The sequence below is a fragment of the Centroberyx gerrardi genome, chromosome 12 (genome assembly GCF_048128805.1).
Source record: "Centroberyx gerrardi isolate f3 chromosome 12, fCenGer3.hap1.cur.20231027, whole genome shotgun sequence".
Lineage (NCBI taxonomy): Eukaryota > Metazoa > Chordata > Actinopteri > Beryciformes > Berycidae > Centroberyx > Centroberyx gerrardi.
The window spans coordinates 1,299,093-1,319,092 of NC_136008.1; the positions used below are offsets into that span (position 1 = coordinate 1,299,093).

The 20,000-nt window shown below is 44.2% G+C and overlaps 1 pseudogene; it reads left to right on the plus strand.

The window, feature by feature from the left end:
• The first annotated feature begins 14,068 nt into the window (after positions 1–14,068).
• LOC144541917 (uncharacterized) overlaps positions 14,069–20,000 on the plus strand; it is a 46,726-nt pseudogene continuing 40,794 nt past the window's right edge.

Here is a 20,000-nt window from a genome sequence, read left to right on the forward strand (position 1 = left end):
GAAGGCAGATCGCTCTCTGCTTCACTTCCTTTATGTTTCAGTTTCCTGTCTGTTTAGAGGAAGTGACATCAGACTGACAGGAAGTGACATGAGACAGGAGGCTGCAGCGACGGAGGCAGGAGAGGAGCTTCAGCTCTGGAGGGAAGAACTTTAAAAACAATCAGTCGGTGTGACTTCACGCAAAGTGGAAGGAAAGAGGCGAACGGAGCGATGCGGATTCTACTCGACTTCACTGGAGTTTACATTTTTCAACTTGAGCGTCAAAATTCACCTGACGCAGCTAAACGAAAGCCAATCAGCTTCGCGCAAGACTCTGTCCAGGAGCCGCCTGGTGTTTACAGCAGGGAACGTCCAGTGGGTTTCTGTGATCAATAACACTGACCAACGACACCTGACCAAAGAGTTTATAAAAGCTAGAGTAGCTAGCGGTGCTGCTGCTGCCAAGCCGGGAGCTAAAGGAAGAAAACGGGTTGGAAAATGCAAATTTCGAGGTGAAATTTCCTGTCTGAACGTTGTGTCAGGAGGCTTCAGATCGCAGGGCTCCTTAAAGAACAATCATAAAAACATAAAGATAAGATACCATATTTCCTCTAATAGTGGCCGGTAGTCAATTAAAAGCCGGGTCTCCGATAATGGCCGGGGCCGTGGTCGACACGAACAAATAAAGGCCGGCCTCAAATACAGACCGGGGGAAAAACAAAGGAAAAAACAATGGTGGATACCGGTAAACTCCTGCTGCCTGTTATATAATGTAACTGTAGTTTGTAGTAACGTACAAGTGCCACAAGACGGCTCAGCCGGCGGAAGTCTCTGGAGCATCCCGTCATCAATTACCGTAATTATTGTAATGCATCGCAGTAACAAAAAAACGGCTACCTAACGAACCCCAACAGAAGCAGATCAGAAAACAAGGAGGCTTCGTACTAAAATATGAGCAAATATACTTATCAAACAGAGGGAATTAGAAATAAAGGCCTGTCTCTAATGTAGGCCTGCTTCCAATAAAGGCCTGGTACCCTCTGCAGTCGAGGTAAATAAAGGCCCGGGCCACTATTAGAGGAAATACGGTAATAACATGCCAGATGAGAAAGATTTGAGGAATCTTAAGGTGCTTGTTGACTCCCTTTGGATCCTAGAAGAACCGCTGATGAACCTTGTGTAACAGTGCAGTTAGGTCAGGTGAACAGAAGTGAAGTCAAAGTGTTTTTATCTGTTGCTCTGCAGCATGAAGCACAGCAGCTTTTCCTGACTGTGCAACTAATGCAGTTTTTGTCACAAATAAAGCAAAACTTCCCTGATCTCATTTCTCAAAGTGTGAGAACGCCCCAGTTCCCTTCCTGTCTGGGTTAAAGACAGGAAAACAGTGGGAGGGGAGTGTGTGTGTGTGTGTGTGTGTGTGTGTGTGCTTCTGTCTGAGTGTGTTGGTCCTGGTTGGGACAGATTTGTCAAATCAGTCTCACTTCACAGTCAGGAATCAAGTTCATCTTCATCTGATGCTGACCGACTGTTTCAGTTCAGACTTCATTCGGTCTGGATTACATCACAGCTGCAGCATCAGGACCACAGCTGAGTCCAGCTGGTGTTACCTGGCCTCCGTACTCCTCTCTGCTCTCCAGACTCTCTCTAGTCTTTCATCACAGTCCGTCTCAACAGAGTTTAGAGAACGAGCCGACCTAGATCGAGCTAATTCAGCAATCGATCACAAACCTGAGAGCAGCAGCAGAGCAAGGCTTCAGAATATTAGCTAGCTCCTCTCTTACCTTCGTTTTATTTTCACTGGGCTTCGCTGTGTATCCATGTGTCAGATATATATACTTCTTGGAAATTTCACATGAACGCTCTCCAAAGTCTGATGATGAAGTCGGAAACTCGGAGAAAATTTTGCGACCCGAGTTTCTGAGTTACGACGCAACGGTGACCTTTGACCTTCTCAAGGCAAACAAGGCGAAAAACTCAAGTTTTGTCAGTCAACAGTAGGGCTGGGTATCGATACCTTTAAGGTATCGACCGAAACAACCCAGTACCAAGTAGTATCGAAACTTCTCCAGTCAAACGATACCTGCATTCGATACTTTTTGTACACAGATCTAGAAAAAAATGACTATTTGTATGGTTTTGCTCGCAGCCAATCACCGCAAGCGTTCTTCGATTTAACGCGACGTGTGATTGGCCCGCTACCGCAGCAGCTACAACCCATACAGTCTGTGGTGAAGTCGAGCGCGGTGTGTGTGACGGAGTCGGCAGTTCAGCGTGCCGAGATGCCACCAAAACGTAAAAAAAAAAGGTATCGAATGAAGTACTCTATTGGTATCGGTATCACTTTAAGCGTACTGGTATTGGTACTGGTATCGTCATTTTTTAAACGATACTCAGCCCTAGTCAACAGTGAGAAAACACAAACACATGAAGTTAGCCAGACTGACCTGACATTTGTTTGAATGAAGTTCCTGACCTGACGTCTAATCGTCTCGTCCAGCTGCAGGACGTCTGTGTTTGTCTTCACAGCACATGAACACAACGCTGTTCAGCAGCCAGAAGTCCTGGATGTCGGACTTTCCCACCTGAACATGAACGCACACCGAGTCTAACGTTACTCTACTAGCCAGAGAAACTGAGGTTCTTTGGCTCCGCCCACTGAAGTTTAACTCAACCAATCAGATTATTTCTGCCTCTGAGAAATGTTTGCAGAACTAAAACGATGATCTGAAAACACATCTGTCCAGGCTGCGAAACAACACACTTCATCTACAGCTTCCTCTAGCATTACATTTACTTTTTCTGTGTTTAGCTGATGAGAGCAACAGCAGAATAATCTCCTGGATCACCGGTTCCCCTCCGGTGACAGCCGGGTGTCCTTGAGCAAGGCACTGAAGCCTCTGCCTGCTCACTGCAGATAAATGCTTGAAATGTGAAATTCAGTTCTCTGCTGCTTCCCACAGAGATTTATATTGGAGGCATTTATCAGACAGAGTTTAACAGTAGAATCAGCTTCAGTTCCTAGATCAGCAACATTACAAGCAGCCAATAATAAAGAGGTCAAAGGTCAGAGGTCACAGCTCTGAGAAAAAAGATGAATCAAATATTCCTGTGAGGCTGAAGTGATCATGTCTGATAGAGAAGTGCTGGGAAATGAAATAAGAGAAATAAGAGCCGAGGAAAGGATTTACTTTAATAAAACAGAGGAGGATGAGGCGGAGGAGAGGAGGATGAGGCAGAGGAGAGGAGGAAGACTCGGAGGAGAGGAGGAAGACTCGGAGGAGAGGAGGATAAGGCGGAGGAGAGGAGGATGAGGAGGAAGAGGAGGAGGAGAGGAGGATAAGACGGAGGAGAGGAGGATGAGGTGGAGGAGAGGAGGAAGACTCGGAGGAGAGGAGGATACGGCGGAGGAGAGGTGGAGAGGAGGATGAGGCGGAGGAGAGGAGGATGAGGCGGAGGAGAGGGGGATAAGGCGGAGGAGAGGAGGAGAGGAGGATGAGGCGGAGGAGAGGAGGAGAGGAGGATGAGGCGGAGGAGAGGAGAGGAGGATAAGGCGGAGGAGAGGAGGAGAGGAGGAGAGGAGGAAGACTCGGAGGAGAGGAGGATACGGCGGAGGAGAGGTGGAGAGGAGGATGAGGTGGAGGAGAGGAGGATAAGGCGGAGGAGAGGAGGATGAGGAGGATGAGGCGGAGGAGAGGAGGGATGAGCCGAAGAGACGAGCAGCAGGTAAAGAAATATGAGCCTGGAGAAAAGGTGAAAGCTGTTTCTTCCATTTCCCTCTCATCCTCCGTCTCCCAGCAGGTGATTATCTGCCAGCTGGAGTCCCCCCCCCCCGCCCCCCCCCCCTTCTGCAGCCTTTAGGTTCAGGCTGCAGAAACATGGCCGCTGCTCGACCTGTGAAGGTTTCAGAGTGTGATTATCTTGGCCAAAATTATCTCAACATGGGATCTCCATAATTATGAATAAGATGAAAACACTAAAACCAGTACAACAAGTTCTTATTGTCTGTCTGTCTGTCTCTCTCTCTCTCTCTCTCTCTCTCTGTGTCTCTCTCTCTCTCTCTCTCTCTGTGTCTCTCTCTCTCTCTCTCTCTCTGTCTCTCTCTCTCTCTCTGTCTGTCTCTCTCTCTGTCTCTTTCTCTCTCTCTCTCTCTCTCTCTCTCTTCAGTCATTTATCAGATCTGCTGCTTCTGTCTGTAACTTGACCTTGAGGTGTGAAGGAGGAATATAATGCAAATGCAAACAGCAGCGTGGAGCTGCAGTGTCTTCTGGGTGATAAATTACATTGAGATCGTCCAGGGAGCCGCTCAGAAAAGACTCTGTGTTTTTAATTTACATCCAAATCCAGGCCAAAGCACTGGACTGCTGCTGATTTATGAAAAATGAATAATCAGTTCTTTCATTATTCAGGTATAAACAGAGATCTAGATATGATATAGCCATCGATATTGTCGTAGATGTGGATTGGATTTCCTTTAAATCATATATTCTTTGAAATGATCGATGGATTTCTGGTTTTAAAAGTCAAATAAATGCTGTAAATCTTTCTAATCTAATTTTTGAAGGAGCTGTGAACGAGGCTTTCCTCTGCAGAGATGAAACAAACCAGACGCTCAATACTAATAACACTAATAATCATAATGGCACTCCAACAGTGCGTGTGTCAGTTTAATATACTAATATACTAAGACTATTACAAAATATCACTGTGAAGTATGACAGTAAGTCAGGAGGTGAATCAGTTTTCCAGATTTTTCCTTCGTTTATATTTTTGTCTTGTTTTTGTTTATTTTCCTTCATCTTCCAAATACTTATTTATGAAAAATGAAAAATCTTCTCTACTATTACTCAATGTATAGACAGGAATCTAGGTATGATATAACAATGTATTAAATAATAATGCATTTTATTTGTACAGCAGTTTTCTCAGTGTGTGTGTGTGTGTGTGTGTCGGTTTAATATATTAATATGCTAAGACTTTTACAAAATATCTCTGTGTTTTCCATATTTTTCCTTCTTTCTTTATATTTTGTGAAATCTTTTATTCATCTTCTCATGCTCCAGTTTCCCCCGGGGATTAATAAAGTTAGTAAGAATATTAATGTGCGTCAATCCATCTACCTGAACACCTCCTGCTTCAGTTTACACCACAGAAACCCCCGTTAGCGTCAGAGTTTCTCCGGGGAGTGATGCGTCTTTCTGTCTTTGTGTCTTTGTGTCTCCTTCCTGCTTTGTTTCGTCTCTCTGGGGAAAACTGAAGAGACGGCGTTTGTTCTACTTGTAAACTTTCTGCGTAGAAGTTGTTTTTAAAGTAGTTTTGTGTCTGGTTGTGTGCAGCTGGGCAGGCGGAGCAAGGCACCGACGCCGCCAGAGGTTAGAGGTTCAGTTCCCACCGGGACGTCCCGTTATAGAACTGAGAGTCTTCATGCCACTGTGAGGCGGTTTGGATGAAAGCCTGATAGACGGCAGCTGTGTTGTTTTTCACAACAGGAAAAATATCAAAGGGGGGAAGAGCGAAGCATCCAGGAGTTTCGTTTTACATAAAAATGTTTTATCTGCCTAAAGCACAAATTGGAAACTTTTTTCACATGAAAATACCAATAAATAAACTGATCTGTTCTCTATCATCAGTCTGTGTTCAGGTCTAAATCCTCAGTCTGTCTGAAATAGTCTCTTCAGTGATGTCAGGGCGTTTCGGGGCGTAAACCATTTCCAGTGGGCGGGGCCAGTGGGCGTGTCTTGTGGGCGGGGCCAGTGGGCGGGACCAGTGGGCGTGTCTCGTGGGCAGGGCCAGCGGGCGTGTCTTGTGGGCGGGGCCAGCGGGCGTGTCTTGTGGGCGGGGCCAGCGGTGAGCCGTGTGTCTGTCAAGGCGAGGCGAGCGGCTGCAGAGCAGGAAGTCACAGCAACAACAACGGAGGAAAGAAGAAGAAAAGAGAGAAGAGCGAAGCTAAACGTTCAGCGTCAGATCAGCTGACCTGATGACATCATCAAGATGACTGACAGGTGGACGGGAGGGGGAGGGCGGAGCTAACAATACACTTCCTGTCTCAAGGGTAAAAAAGCTGCATGTTGTAGACTGACACAGCAAAACTGCCCTAAATCAAGTTTTTGAGTTTTTCCTTTTAGTTTTGTTGAAAAAGTGAAAATAGTTCCCATTAAATGTGATAATTAGCTGCATGATGAAGTGCAATTTAAAATGCTGGATTACATTAGTCAAGTTAGTAGTTTGTCTCTTCAGTGTTTTGCACTGACTGAACAATTACCTGTTAAAATATTATCATGACATGTTGAATTTCAGTCTGTTATTGGCAGCTTGTCATGTTAGGAAAGAATTAGGAAAAAATACAAGGCAGCAGTTTGTCTCTTCACTGTTTCTAATGTATGTTTGAGTCCATGAGCTCAAACCTGCAGCAGGAGCTTCAGACTGGAAACACATCGCTGGGTTTACACCTTTCATATTAATATTTATACGTTTATATAATATAATAATGCAGAGAGGAAAAACTAGAGTCGCAGCGGCGTTTCCCTGTAAGGAGAAGCAGCACAGCTTGGCGAGGCTTCAACTCCACTGTGTTCTGCTGGCTCCGCCCACTCAGCTGCTCCAATAGGAATCAGTTATCATGATGGAGAGCAGCGTGCTTTCATCTCCCACACACACACACACACACACACACACACACACAGAGCTGTCATCGTCATCTGAGGAAGGCTCAGCTGAAATGTGAGTGTGTGTATGAATGTATGTTTTATGAATGTGTGTGTGTGTGGTTCATTGAGTGTGTACAGTATGTGGTTGTGTGTGTGCGTGTGTGTGTGTGTGTGTGTTCATCCCCGCAGCTTTCCACAGAAAAAATCCACAATCAGAAATCTACATAGAAAAAGGATTTCTCCAACATAAAGATATGAGATAAAATATAAATTCTGATGAAATCCACACAGAACAGAACGACAGTGTGGAGGCTTGTGTGTTTGTCTCCTCCTGTGTGATCGTATAGATTCAATAAGGGAAATCAATAAGTGATCAGCGAGTGTGTGATTGTGTGTGTATGTATAGTTTATTTATCTGTGTGTGTGTGATGTTTGGACAGCTGGACCTTCAGAGGAACGGCGTCGGTCTCAAACTGAAGATCACAGGTTCAAACCCGTCTGTCTTTTAATGAATGTTGTGAAAAACGACCTTCATCACGTCACTGCTGGTCGACTGCAGTCACATCAGTGGAATTAACCAGTCCCTCCAGGAAATTTTGCGATCGCAATAATTAACGCAAATTCAAGAAATCTCCGCAATATTTGCGAGAGCTTGCAGTTTTGCAAAATTGCCGCAACTTTTCCGCATGAAACGGCCAAATCAACAGACCGCTTGTGATTTGGACCAATTGTCCCATTCGGTGTCGTGGTAACTGACGTCATCGCAGCGCGCATTCAGGTGGAAGATGAACAAAACTCACCTGCCAACAAAAATGACTGCCATAGACCGTGCAAAACAAAAGAAAAGCAGCAAGAATCGAGGTGAGTGCAAAATTCAAGCTCTTGGAAGAGTTAATAGCTTAAATGGAGAGTGGGAGAGAATAGGGGGAGGCTGTGTGTGTGTGTGTGTGTGTGTGAGTGAGTGAGAGAGAGAAAGAGAGAGAGAGAAAACATTTTTTTTTTCCTTTGCTTGCAATTTTTCCCAATTCCCACAATTTTACCGCAAAAAGAGCACATAAAACCTCGCAAATTGTATCGCAATTTTTGAGAAAAGCCGCAGCAAAATCAAGCATTTTTGGCCGCAATAATCACAAAAAAACTCAACTCAGCGAAATCCTGGAGGGACTGAGTAGGTCATTTAACCGATGAATTGAATTTAATTGAATTGAATTGAACTGAACACGCGCCGTGGGTCTGTACAGGATCTGTGCTCGTTACTGTTTATATAAATAATGTGTATTTATGTAATAATGTGTATACGGTTTCTCTTGCACTGCTCAGGGCAGCGCAGGTACAACGATTCACATCCTGTTGACCTTTGACCCCAGAGGTGACGTCCACTACATCCCTTCTTAGATGTTAACCATCATCATCATTTTAAACTGAACTGAAGAGAACTGAATTTGAGTTTTGGTCCATACAGGATCTGTGCTGCTTCTGTCCCTCTCACACGTTGGATCTTGTGTTTTCACTTACATATTTTTTCCCTCTTGCTTCGCCTGTCTTGATCTCCGTTTTCATTGGCTGATGAAAATTGCCGTTAAGATTCGAGTCTTTGGCGAGCGCAAACCACGGGATCCTGCAAAGACGAGCCCCGATAAAATCAAACATGTTTGATCTAATCGAGACGCTGCAGATCACAGGAGAGAGATCTGAGTCTTTCACTTCCACACACACACGATTACAGCTGCGACTAAACGGCGAGACCTTGGACCGCCGCCCACTGCCCCGTCTCAAAGCGTCGCCAAATCGGATTTAAAATCATGTGATGTGTCCCAGCTTCAGAGGGAAGTCAGCTTGTTCATGTGGAGCGGCGGCTCTCTGTCTGCCAAACTCAAACAGCAAATTTGAAGCTGGATTTTGGATTTGAACATATTGCACAAGTATATTTAACGACATACTTCACATGTATATTGCAATGCATCTGTATATTTTGTTGTATTTAGATTAGATTATATTTATTATATTTTGACTTATATGTTTAGCACAGCCTGGAGGGTTTCTGCCACGCTGCATTTCTCTGCACATTTTGGATGAGCATGTGACTAATAAAGCTTTTGAATCTTTGAATCATAGTATTGTTTCATCAGTATAAACCATCTGGGTAGAACAGTAACAGGTGTTTGTGATAAATCAGCAGGTGATTATAATCACATGACAAACACTGCAGCAGCACTCCTTCAGTGTTTCAAAATGTGCAACTACTGGGTAAAGTCCCTGCAAAAAGCAACGAGTCTGACGCAAATAAATCTCGAGAGACCATAACTCCATTTAGAAGATTAAGTGGAAAAACAAAACAGTTAACAACATTCCTCAGTTGGCAATCATCTTCTCTCGGGACTTTCTCTCTCCAACTGAGTCTGATGACGTGACGTCAGTGTAAAGGAGCATTTCAACTACTTACTAGAAACTATAGGAAATCTAATGTTCTATAATAATCAACAAATATGACTATAGTACAAATTAACCATTCAATATCACTAGTATTTCAATTAACATTATTAGCTATCAACATTATTTCAAATATATAAATTACAAATATATCAAAATATCTTTTCCCCTAGAATGGCTGTTAGAAACCCAGCCGATGAGCTGTGTGCATGGTACAGCACCATATGGTAGGAAAGCATGTGACATCATGGGAATACTGTGAACTGGAAAGAATAAAAACATGAAGAAGGCGAATGGGATCTGCATCACAATTAAAATCCACATATGAAATCCTCAATGTCAGATTACAAAGGAAGAACGAGAACAAGAGGTTTATTTTAGATCTGGCAGACGCTGGAGGTCGAACATCTGACACACACACACACACGCACACGCACACACACACACACACACACACACACACACCGCCGACATATCCATTATATCTCAAGAGTGAACAATATTTCCAGCTCATAATTACAAAACGGGCGATATCAGAAGAGCAACTCCCGTCCCCCACTGTGTTCCAGAGTGTAATTAACACAAACTGCTGTGTGTGTGTGTGTGTGTGTGTGTGTGTGTGTGTGTGTGTTTGATCCATTTGCACTAAATAAAGCTAAAGCAGCAGGATAATAACATGGTGGATGATAAAGTTTATTGATCTGGCTGTTCGCTCAGCCTTGATGCTCTTTACTAAGACAAACAGGAGGAACTTATTGCTGTGGCATAATGACCACAGGGACCGAGGTGTGTGTGTGTGTGTGTGTGTGTGTGTGTGTGTGTGTGTGTGTGTGTGGGGTGGGGAGGGTAAACAAAGTGATAAATCTGGCTGTCAAAATAAAAGCCCCCTGACTGTTCCTCAGTGAAAGAGGCTCGTGGGACGCTGCAGGACCCGACTGAGGCTGAGCTGGATTTGGCTCTCGGGAAGTTAAAGCTGCCGCAGGATCTGAGCTCCAGGTGATTTGGAGAGTCTAAGGTTGATACTCCTAGAAACTTCCAATCAATTTCATTTTATTGTCTGTTCGTATTCACAGTGAATCCAACACTATTTGAACGCAGCACTTTGTGTGCCGCATGTCCATCCTGAACTCAACGGTCTTGTTTTTCCACAGCCAGCACAAAGCTGTGTAGCTCTGTCCTCCAAAACAGAAGCTGGAGGACGAGGAAGAGTGTTGCCCACAGAACTAGAACAGATAGAACGGTCATTCCCAATCAAATCAGCGGTCCTGGACGGTCGGAGCGGCGGCCATCTTGCTGTGACCCGTTGGACTAGCTTCTGTATAAAGAGACTCGCAGCAAGTCACTGAGCTGAGAGGTTTTACAGCAAGAACCAAAGCAGCTTCTCTGTCTCCTTGCTGCCATGGATTGCTAACATGCTAATGTTGACTAGAAGAGCTAGAGAGAGAAGTACAGTCTGTGATGAAGCTACGTTAGCCTCGTCGCTAACGTTAGCTTCCAGTTGAGTTCTGACAGTTTGCTAACAGACTCATCTGCTCGGTTCTCACAGTGTGACAGACTTTACACCTTAATGTCCAGACTGTGTTGTCACCATGGCAACTAACACTTAAAATTACATAATCGCCATTTTATGCTGAACTAAACAAATTACCAGAGGAAGAACCGTTCTGTCCATTCAGGTTCTGTGTGTTGAAACTAACAGGTGGGAGGTTTTGCTCCAAACGAGCCGGAAAGTGAGTTTTAAAAGCCAGAATTCGCAGCAGCTGGCCAAGTAATGGTTGAGTCATTAGTATCAATCAACAACCTTATCAATCCCAACAGATATATTTTGCCTGACTGATTGACCCCTTAAAAGATAAGAAAAAACAGGGGCAGCGTTTCCTTGCATGCAAAAAAAAAAAAATCACTTTAATAGAAGTAATTGCGTCCACGTCTAAACCTTTCTTCTACTTCTATTAAAGTGTTTTGTTTTTTGCATGGAAGGAAGCCCTGCTGCTGTTTGTTCTTGTTTGCTCAAATTATCTTTGAGTTTTACCCTTTAAAAAGATCCAAATAAATGAGTAAATAAATGAAATAAAGTCCCTCCCTACAGTATTTCTGCTGCTGTTCCGTTCATCAGACTGTAGGAAGGTATGAAGGCAGATGTGAATCTGTCAGTTTATTAGCGGTCCAGGGAGGGAAATATGAATCGCTTTAATAAAAAAAGGTGTTAAATTGGCAGCAGATATTATTATCCCTAATATCTCCTGGAAGAGAGATATCTGCATAATAAAGAGATGAAAAGGCAATATGGGCAAACAAGCCATCGTTCATTTCCACAGAGAGGAGAGACTCTACATCTATCTATCTATCTACTGAACACTGCTCGACTACACAGCTGCAGAATATTTAATGTTCAATATGCAGTATTTGGGAGATAATATACTTCACACTGTCCCTTTACACTGCGTGTCAGGTCCTGTTGTCCTGCACCGTTTCTGTCAGAGACTTCATGAAATAAGGTTTCAAAATGTAAAGAAGTCGCTCTGTGCAGGAAAAGTGTTGGAAATGTTTCCCAGCAGGAAGGACCAGCTGGAGACAGTCCGGGTCTGGAGGTCTGGAGGTCTGCAGGTCTGTGTTAGCTGCCTGTACTGAACCCTGATCATCACCCCAACACTAAAGGAATAGTTCAACCCCAAAATAAAAGTCCAGTCATCATCTACTGACTCCCATGTCAGTTTGTAGTCGGTCTGACTGTATCAGTCCGATGTTGATACTCAACTTCTTATAAAGTGACTTAATAGCTACATACACACTGCAGAACTGCACTCCTCCGATCTCACGATGGTTGTAAAGAGTGTCTGTAACCATAGTAACGTTTACTTCAGACCAATATTGCGGCTACCATTGCCTGTGTTTTCAGTTTACTCGACACCAGTAACACCAGTAACCAGAGGCATCAATTTATCCATAAGATCTTAATAAACCGCCACTGACAGCGGCGTCATTTTCTCTTTTTCCACCGCCTGGACTAACGGCAACATCTGGGCCGGGCCAAGACCGCAGAACTGATTAGGAACAACCGTTTTTATGTCTATGGGAACAACCGCAATGTTGAAGAAACAGACTGGATAGAAAATGTGAGCATGTCTCACAGCACTTAACCTCCGTCTCTTTCAAAATAACGAGGATAAAGTTACGTAACGAGTGTCAAGCCTGACGTCACGTAACGACCAGCTGTCCGCTCCGGTTCTGGCTCACACTACTGGACTAACCGAATCTGCTCTCAAATTCGGTATCAATACCTGAATGTTCAGGTAGTGAGTTCGGTTGTAGAATGCGGTTCTGGACAGGATTAAGCTCCAATGTGGATTTAGTTGCAGTGTGTACGCAGCCGATGTGTCACTGAGAAGTCTACTGAGTTTGTGATGCTCATAATTGTATGAAAAGTCTCTATAGCTGTTTAATGTCTGAACTAGGGTTAGTCTTATAAGGGTTAGGGTTAGGCTAAGTTTAGGGTTAGATATTCTGTAGAGAGGCAGCAAACAGAGAGAGACAATTTTTGGACATCTACTTTCTGTCACCTGATAATTAGTTGAATATCATCACTGGACGATCTAAATAAAGTGTCACTGTTTGCACTGACAGGCTGTAGAGCTTTTTCACACCACACTCCATGTCTCTGGAATAAACTCCAGACAGACAGGAAGACTTGAAATCTTCAAATCCAGATTTAAGACCTTTTAAGTCTTTTCTCACTCTGGTTCCATCGTCCTGACTGGGCATGTGGGTTTATATTCCACAGATAATTTGGTGTGATTGCTTACTGGTTTTATTTTATTCTATGTACATTTTATTGCTATATTTTAATCAGTTTTTAATTCTTGATATGTTATCTTTTTTGTAGTGTATTGAGAGAATTCTGACTGCACTTTAAATAAATGTGAACGTCTCCCAAACTATTGAAGTTAGTATCTTTTTGCAGCTCTAAAAAAAAACCCCTCTAAACTAAAAAAATAAAGCAAAACATGTCCCATGAGTACACTGTGGGTCCAAACATCCAATATTTACCTCATTATCTACTGTATTTTCTTCATTTCCTCACAGACTTTCCTCGAGTTACTGAGGAAATCCCCAGAGTTGCTGCAAGTTTTTCTAAAGTTGAATGTTCTGTTAATCATTTTGTTCTGTCTTTCCAATTAAGTGATAGAACTTTGTTGATCAGAAGAAGAACGCTGCATGGGCTTCAAACTGCTCACTGGAGGCTCAGCAGACATGTGGAGTCCATATGTTTCAGTGAGAGCCTGCAGTTTAGACAGGGACGAGGTAACTGGAGGCTGATTGGAGAAGCAGTCAGTCTGTCTAATGATACACACCAGCGTCTGCAACCTCCTGTCTGCAGCCTCCTGTCTGCAGCCTCCTGTCTGCAGGCTCCTGTCTGCAGGCTCCTGTCTGCAGGCTCCTGTCTGCAGGCTCCTGTCTGCAGCCTCCTGTCTGCAGCCTCCTGTCTGCAGGCTCCTGTCTGCAGGCTCCTGTCTGCAGGCTCCTGTCTGCAGCCTCCTGTCTGCAGCCTCCTGTCTGCAGGCTCCTGTCTGCAGCCTCCTGTCTGCAGGCTCCTGTCTGCAGGCTCCTGTCTGCAGCCTCCTGTCTGCAGGCTCCTGTCTGCAGCCTCCTGTCTGCAGGCTCCTGTCTGCAGGCTCCTGTCTGCAGCCTCCTGTCTGCAGGCTCCTGTCTGCAGCCTCCTGTCTGCAGGCTCCTGTCTGCAGGCTCCTGTCTGCAGCCTCCTGTGTCTGCAGGCTCCTGTCTGCAGGCTCCTGTCTGCAGGCTCCTGTCTGCAGCCTCCTGTCTGCAGCCTCCTGTCTGCAGGCTCCTGTCTGCAGCCTCCTGTCTGCAGGCTTACACACATTAGCGAGACTGTAACACCGGGCGAGCGAGCATCACTCACTATGAGGTGAGAGAGTGCTGTTGGGTGTTAAGCGGAAATTATACTTCCACGTCGAACCACGCCGGAGCTCCGCCAGGGGGACGGAGTAGGTCCCATGTCGCCCGCAGAGGGTCCCGGCCTAGCTCACGAGGGTCGCGGCCTAGCTCACGAGGGTCCCGGCCTAGCTTACGAGGGTCCCGGCCTAGCTTACGAGGGTCCCGGCCTAGCTCACGAGGGTCCCGGCCTAGCTTACGAGGGTCCCGGCCTAGCTTACGAGGGTCCCGGCCTAGCTTACGAGGGTCCCGGCCTAGCTTACATGCACCTCTCCAAAAATGTAACTACACGTTGGGCGACGCACGACCACAAGAACGGTGATTGGCCTGCTTTGTATTTCCTCCTCCCTGCATCCGGTTGCCGTCCGCCGATAGTGAAGCAACGGAGCAGATAGAAGAGAGACGAGCTGAGGAGCCGCTGATATATTGATCTGTAGATATTGATCTGTAGGACACTTCATCCCCAAATTATAAAGACTACCAGATGTCACTGAATTCATGGTGAGAAATATCCCAGAACACGATCTTCAGAGAACGTAAACACTGCTACTTCTTCTGTTATTACTTCCGTGTTAACAAAGCACACTGCGGCCGTCTAGTGTTTCGGTGGAGTACTGCACCATCACCGACGCAGAACCAGAAATGCTCGGACCGCCGGAGGCAGCTATGCTGTTGCTACGGCGACAGTTTGAGGGAGAAGTCTAATTTCCCCTTTAGGGGTTAAGTATCTGATTACCAGTCCCACCAGGATTTCGCAGAGTTTTTTTGTGATTATTGCGGCCAAAAATGATTGAAAAATGCTTGATTTTGCTGCGGCTTTTCTCAAAAATTGCGATATAATTTGCAAGGTTTTATGTGCTCTTTCTGCGGTAAAATTGCGGGAATTGGGAAAAATTGCAAGCAAAGAAAAAAAATATATTCTTGCGCACTGCGATGACGTAAGTTACCACAACATGAAATGCGACAATTGGTCCAAATCACAAGCGGTCTGTTGATTTGGCCGTTTCATGCGGAAAAGTTGCGGCAATTTTGCAAAACTGCAAACTCTCGCAAATATTGCGGAGATTTCTTGAATTTGCGTTAATTATTGAGATCCCAAAATCGCAAGTTTCTGGAGGGACTGGATTACTGACTGACTGACTGTCTGTTGTCTGTTTCTCTGTCTGTCTGTGTCTCAAACTTAACTAGCCTTACAAGGTCATTTTTAAATAAGAATTATTATGTATTTTATCATTCTATCATACATTACTGAGTTTCCCCTCCTTTCTGCCCCAGGACTCACAGTAAAACTTAAACAGCAGTTAGTGAAGTGAAGACAGTGTGTGTGTGTGTGTGTGTCCTGTTTAAATAAAGGTTACGGAGCTGAATTGAACTGGCTCTGAGCTGCTCACTGGCCTTTACCAACTTTCTGCCAGCAGGACTCATTTGAATATTTGAATGTCGTTGCCCTTTAATTGGCGCCGGCCTGAAACTGCCCTCTGTTACCGCTTTAAATACCAAGAGACGCTTTCTCTGTCTGAAGCTAAATTATCTCCGCAGGAAAAAAATCATTCAGTATCTTTAAAATATGTCACAGTTTTTAAATTATTATTATTAATATCTACTGACGCTAATATACGCGTTTGTGCTCCTTATGATATTTAACATTTAGTTTTGTTTTCTACAGGTTTTTTTTGTTTTTGTTTTGTTTTTCTTGTCATTTCTTCCTTTTTTCTTTTTTTTATGGGTCATGGGTGTTCTATGTGTGTTCTGTGTATATTACTGTAATGTCAATGGCAAATATAAAAAAATAATAATAATATATATATATATATATATGTTACAGTAATATTGATATTTTTACTCAGTTACCATCCACTGGAAAGGTCAATACAGTGGAAAAAAAAACTCATTCATCAGTGCAAAGGTAAAAAATACAAAGGTCTTACATCATTACATGTGTTATATTGTTAATATTATCAATTTTATGATAATTGTGGGTGTTAATGCAACTGCAGTGTGAATACATGAGTCCTTGATTATTATATTCTTCAGATTAGACACCTTGAAGATAGATAGATAGATAGATAGATAGATAGATAGATAGACAAGATAGATAGATAGATAGATAGATAGATAGATAGATAGATAGATAGATGGACAGACTGGCTGGCTCAATATAAAGTAAAACCATAAATAATTGGAATCAGGAATCAGTTCTCTGTTGAAAGGAGAAAGTCTGCAGGTAAAACTGGAAAATAAAACATGACTTTCATTTCTCTCTCCATCTAAAGACGGCAGCTACTGCACTTTTCTCTGGAGGCGAAATACTGTAACACACACACACACACTTTCTCCTCATCACACACACACACGCACACACACACACTTTCTCTTCATCACACACACACACACACTTTCTCTTCATCACACACACACACGCACACACACACACACACTTTCTCTTCATCACACACACACACACTTTCTCTTCATCACACACACACACGCACACACACACACACTTTCTCTTCATCACACACACACACACACACACACACACTTTATCTTCATCACACACACAGACACACACACACACACACACACACCCTTTCTCTTCATCACACACATACACACACACACACACACTCGCTGTAGTTCACAATTTCTTTCACATACATATAGATATATTCTCTCTCTCTCTCTCTCTCTCTCTCTCACACACACACATGATTTCTCTTTTTCACACACATGAAAACACCCTCGCATGCAATATGTCATGCACACACATTTGCTCTCTCCCTCCCTCACACACACACACACACACCTATTTTCCCTCTCCCCATTCTGTCTCTCTTATTACAGTAATATTCTCCTCTGCTTGATTTGTTTGTGTGTGTGTGTGTGTGTGTGTGTGTGTGTGTGTGTGTGTGTGTGTGTGTGTGACAGTGAGCAGATACATTCCTCTGGAGTTTCTTCCTTTGCGTTAGGGTTTAGATTTCGCCATCTCCGAGGCCGAGCCCATAAACTGAATAATCCAATCAAAATTCCTCTGCATGATTTTTCTTAACCAACGTGCCGTCCCACCGGCGGGTCCAACGTTACAAACTCATGTTGTACAGACGCTGCTCCATTTCATGTAATGTTGCAGCATCTTGAGTTTGAATATTTCACTCAGTAGAAGCAGATATTCACAGTATTCACCAGGTAAAATATTATTGAGATTCAAAATCTCTTTTGCAGGAGACCTGGCCAAGACAGAAGCAATGAAACACACATAAAGTTACAGATAATACAACAAAGAAAATAACTTAGAATAGAAAGATAAAACTGTATCATGTCAAATACAAATTAAAATCAAGTGCAATAAAATTTGGATTGGGGAGAAAAGAAGTTTAGACAGTCACAGTTCCCTATTGAATATGTTTCCATCATCATACACCATCTTGGTAGGAAAATAACTTAACAGGTGATTATAATCTAATGACAGCCACAGCCAATGAGCTGTGTGTATGGTAAAACACCATGTTGGTAGGAAAAGCATGTGACATCATGGGAATGAGTGGACACACAATATGGATTAGACAGTATAGTCACGTTTACATGTCCAGCAATGATCTGATATGAACCTGATTAAAGCTCCACATGGTGTAAAGCAGGACTCCCTCTCCTCTGTGATGATAAAGGAGTTGGATGTGTATCTAAACATGGTGAAAGTATCAAAACTAAATCCACACAATCCATATTAGAAAAGCGAGCCTCTAAACGAGCCGTTTGGACTTCCGTAACTTTGTGGCGTCACAAAGGTTCGCTCATTATCATTTCTGTAAGAAATAATAGACTAACAAAGTGTTTTTTTCAAAGCGGTCGAGCGGTCGTCATCGTTTATTACCGGAGAGTTTTCCCTACCTGTAGCCGCCGGGCCGCGGCGTCTCACGTTTCACTCTGGAAACGGTTAGCCGATCGGAACGGAGGGTCGTTAATATTAATGAGCCTTAAAGACACGGCGACAGAAACGGCCTGTTCTTGGTAAGGCTCAGAGAGATGCTGGAAAATGAACGTGGAGAAATGGATTGAGAGTGTTTTTGGTTCATGACACCACACACACAGCTTTGAATGGACAGAAAGACACAAAATAAAACTCTGGACAGTAGAATATGGGGCTTTAAGGGGAATCAGGGTGCGAGAGGTTAAAGTTAAACTAAGTTAGAAAATAATCCCAAGTTTTCTGGACATCCAGTCGGTATTTCATCTCTCGGCTCATCTGCCCTGTACATATTGCCTCAGTGTTGCGTCACCATTACCACACTGTCTGACTGAAGCAATTTGCCCAGATGAAATTGGGTAGAAAAAAAATCTGCCATCGAGATGCACTTTACCATTTTTCAAACCTTTTTCCATCAGCGAGCTGCTGAGCCCGAGGCGATGAGTTCCCCCAGTTACAGATCCAGTCTGCGGAGCGGAGTCGACCGCACAGAGTCAGGAAGTCAGGAAGTACAGTTTGTTTAGTTCAACGTAAAACTTTCAGGTAGACTGCCACACACACACATCGTTACCAGGCTTCAGTGAGACTGACATGGAGGCTGCAGGGTGAAAGTTTCCTTTACTTTATCAGGTTTTCCGTGGACATTTGCTCTTTTTCCGCAACGTCTTGCTAGACGCTCACACAGTCAACCAGCAACCTCCCAGTCACAAGCAACTTGTTCAACAATTCAATTTGTTCAAGAAACCTGCCAAAACTCTTGGTAAGTGTTTTCCAGGTCAACCAAGCGGCCAAAACCACGGGTGAATTTTGAAGCCAATAAGCAAGTGTCTGAAAGCTGCAGTTCCTCTAACGTCCACTAGGGTCGGCTCCAAAAAAACTCCATTCAAGTCAATGGGACCACAGCTCAACTTCTCACTCAAAATATAAAGTCAATACATTTTTTCCACAAGAGATTATGGTCTCAGTGGCTAATTTTACTTCTTCTAATATGTGTCCATATGGCGATTTTCTAAATAATTGCGTCATTAACGGGATATAACGGTTATAGAACGTTGTTTTCCGAGTGATTGACAGGTCGCCTGTCCAGTGATCGACAGGTCGCCGATCACGGACCAATAAGTGGATTCCAGACACATTGATTTGTTGTCAAGCATCACAGAGTGACATGTTGTGAGTGAAATCCATCCAGAGGAGCGATGTACTGACATGATGGCTGGGATGCAGATTTGTTTTTTTACTTTATTTCTCCAGGTTTGCTGAGGACACTTGTGATTTTTACCTGGACAGGAGGTTTATGTTTAAGACGGTTTATTGAGAAAACGAGGAGTTGAGAATGGAGGGATGAAACGAGGGTCTAGGTGGAGGGATGAATCAGGGGTCGAGGGCGAGGGGATGAATCGAGGGGTCGGATGAGATGGGGTCGACGGTCAGCCCGAGGGAGAGACTCGGGGTGGGGGGGGGCACCGCCTCGCTGATGGGGAGTCTGCTGCCTCCGTCATTTCCCCCAAAGAGAACTTCATATGTAAAGATGAGCAGGGGCTTCTTGAACATCGCTGCAGATGTAGTTGTGGTGGGCTTGTGATGACTGACGGCTGATGATTGTTGATTGCATGGTCAGGGATTCCTTGCCTAGAAGCGGTGGAAGCGGCCCGAATATGGAATGAGTGGCCGGAGTATAGGATCTTCCTGAGTTGGACTGGACTTGGCAGTGTGGTACGGGCGAGTCTGGGGTGCCCAGGAATAGATCGCCTTGATCTTGGCCGATGGCGACTTCTACCTCTGTCGGAACGTGGAGGTGAAGGGGGAATTTTTGTAAGAACTGCTGGATGGAGCGTAATGGATGATTCGCTGCCGGGACGGCTGAGAAGCTTGAACCAGCGCTCGATCCTGACGGACGGACAAGGGGGGGACTCCGAGGCCGCGGATCCTGGTGGATCTTCGTCAAACGGGTCGCTGTCCGAGACGTAAAGCGGGAGCTCATGATCCACGGCGAGATCAGGTAAGAGGCTGAAGAATGAATCAGGTAGTTT